This window comes from Neopelma chrysocephalum, unplaced genomic scaffold (genome assembly GCF_003984885.1).
Source record: "Neopelma chrysocephalum unplaced genomic scaffold, ASM398488v2 Primary Assembly neopelma1_291, whole genome shotgun sequence".
Lineage (NCBI taxonomy): Eukaryota > Metazoa > Chordata > Aves > Passeriformes > Pipridae > Neopelma > Neopelma chrysocephalum.
The window spans coordinates 113,030-115,831 of record NW_020897953.1 but is presented as its reverse complement, the minus strand read 5'-3'; the positions used below and the strand labels follow the sequence as shown (position 1 = coordinate 115,831).

The window sequence follows — 2,802 nt, the reverse complement described above, 5'->3', positions numbered from 1 at the left end:
CAGTCGCTTCCTTTGCAAGTTCAGGCCTTCTTTGGAATCTGATCTCTGACTTTTATGGTCAGACCTCTTTTAAGGCCTCATTCCAGGCCGTATCATCAGTGGTGCTCTCCAGCCATCCATCACAAAGCAGGAGAACTTGTTTTCTGCATCGTTCCATTCTTAGCTTCCGAACGCAGTGACGCCACGCATCCATCTTCAGGGTTTTGACAGGCCCTTCTTCTGACCGGTCATCGTGTTAGTGTCTTTACTTTTCAGGATCCTTTGAGCCTAGTCACATTATCACGGTAGTCCCGTAGGTCATGCTTTTCCACAGCATCTCCATTCTTGCAATCAAATCTTTTTAAAGCGAGGTTTGTCTCTTAATTGTGTCACACGGTCTGTGTTGTCACAGGTACGGGATGTCTCACTTGGGGTCAGCCTGGAACTGCTCTGCCCTGCCATGTGGATCAGTGGGTAGATGGAATATTGCTCCAAGTCTCACATCAACATGTCAGTTACCTTAGACAGTTGAGCCGATGGCTGTACAGTCTCTGAGCAGGATTGTCCTGCGATGCCCTGCTTGGGTGTATAGAGTCACAGCTAGGTGGTGTAGCAAACAGTGTCTATGGTATGGGCATTTGTCAGGGCTCTTTGCGCCTTATAAAATGTATCGACTCGGTTTTGGGGTAAGTCCAAGGTCACGTAAGGCATGCTTCAGAGTCCCTCCCCCTTTTGTCTTACAGTCACCCAAAGGAGACTCAGATTCCTGGGGTGAAAGATGGCATCGGTTTTCCCGGAACTTTGGGCGACCGGGGCGAGATCGACTGAAGTATCATTGATGGAATCTTCTGAGAGCCACAGGGAGTCCCTGCCCAATGAGTTCTGGACTGCATGTGTAGAGCATGGTATATGTTTATTTAGTGTTGCAGGTTGCTTCTTAGGTGTAGTTATTGTGTTTTCCAAGTAGAATAGGAAAAGTCCAGCAGCCGTTTATGTTGTCATTTGTATTGCGTTATACTGCTCCATATCACATAGCTGTATAGTTGTAGTCGTATCGGTCCATATCCAAACGTCACGGTGTCGTGTTCTGCGTGGCAGGAACCATATATCTTTGCGCCTTTGCTTGTAGCACTTTTTATGTCGTGTCACTTGTATTGCCATGTAATGTTCTGTCTGGTATACTTGTATATTTGCAGTTGTATTGCTCTGTATGTGAATGTCATAGCATTGTATTGCTGTGCGTCAGTTAGGAATTGTATAGCTTTGTACCTTACATAGTTTTGCTTTCTGTGTTCTGTCTTTGGTACTGTCTTGTAATGCTGTGAGGGGTGTGCTCGACCATGAGGGGCGTGCGTGTTTTGTTAGGCTCTGCAACTTGCTCCTTCTTGGGTTTTTTTTTTTTTTGAGACTCCATGGCAACCACGTTCCCAAGGAGGGCTGTGGATGTGTAGCAATGACCCCTGACTGTCTGGTAGCTATCGGAACGGTTGAGGTGTGAGGATGGAAAAAGTTTGTGCGTTTGGCAGTAGTTCTAACCTGGTGTTTGTGTTGTTTCTCTTACAGGTTGTTGTTAGATAATTTTAGCTTTAGAATAAAAAAAACCTAGCTGGAGGAATTTCTTTTTTACTTAGGCTGCGGTTTTTTTTCCCAGGTAGTGGCTGGTCCGTGAGGCAAAGATGGTTGCCAGTGGCAGGCCATCCCGGGATCGCAGGATTTGTCAGGCAGGAGGATTTTTAGATTTTTGAGGCTTCCAGGGAACCGCCTTCGCAGGCCCGAGCGACGACCGGCCGGGGGCCAAAATCAGATACGGTCACAGATTCCTCCCAGACCGGAGGCGCCGGGGCTGGGAGCCCTGGCTGCGCGCATAGAGCCGAGCGAGGTGCACGCAGGGCAGGTGACAGCCGGAGGGTCAGGCCCCTCCTTGCAGGCGAAAAGGGCTGTCCTTCGCAGGAAGGCGCGCCGGCCGGTCTGGGGCTGGCCGGAGGCCAAAATGGGCTAGGGTCGAGGATTCCTCGCAGACCGAAGGCGCCGGGGCCGGGAGCCCCGACTGCGTGCGTAGAGCCGAGCGAGGCCCACGGAGAGCAGGTGAGAGCCGGAGGGTCAGACCCCTCCTTCATGGCGAAAAGGGCCGTTGTTGGCAGGCCAGCGTGCCGGCCATGGGCCAAAATAGGATACAGTCGAGAATTCCGCCCAGACCTCAGGCGCCAGGACCAGGAGCCACGACTGTGCGCATAGAGCAACTCTTGGCGCATGGAGAGCAGGGAAGAGCCGGAGGGTCAGGCCCCTCCTTCCGGGCGAAAAGGGCCGTCATTCGCAGGCCGGCGCACTGGCGACCTGGGGCCAACCAAGGGCCAAAATCAAATACGGTCAAGGATTCCTCCCAGACCGGAGGCGCCGGGGCCGGGAGCCCCAGCTGCACGCGTAGAGCCGAGCGATGCGCACAAAGGGCAGGCGAGAGCCAGAGGGTCAGGCCCCTCCTTCCAGATGAAAAGGACCGTTGCTCGTGGGCTGGCGCGCCGGCCGGGGACCATCTTTGGATGCGGTCGAGGATTCCTCCCAGACCGGAGGCACTGGGACCGGGAGCCCCGGCTGCGCGTGTAGAGCCGAGCGAGGCGCACAAAGGGCAGGTGAGAACTGGAAGGTCAGACCCCGCCTTCTGGGCAAAAAGGGCTGTCGTTCATGGGCCGGTGCGGCGGGCGGCCCGGGTCCGGCCGAGGGCCAAAATCGGATATGGTGGAGGATTCCTCCCAGACTGGAGGCACTGAGGCCAGGAGCCCTGGCTGCGCGCGTAGAGCCGAGCGAGGCGCACAAAGGGCAGGCGAG

General features: G+C 54.5%; 1 long non-coding RNA gene across 1 annotated transcript; it reads left to right on the top strand.

Moving 5' to 3' along the window:
- The first annotated feature begins 351 nt into the window (after positions 1-351).
- On the top strand, positions 352-1,328 carry LOC113978124. The gene is made up of 2 exons (XR_003537498.1): positions 352-391; positions 723-1,328. It is a non-coding gene; the product is annotated as an uncharacterized LOC113978124 (long non-coding RNA).
- Positions 1,329-2,802: the final 1,474 nt, after the last annotated feature.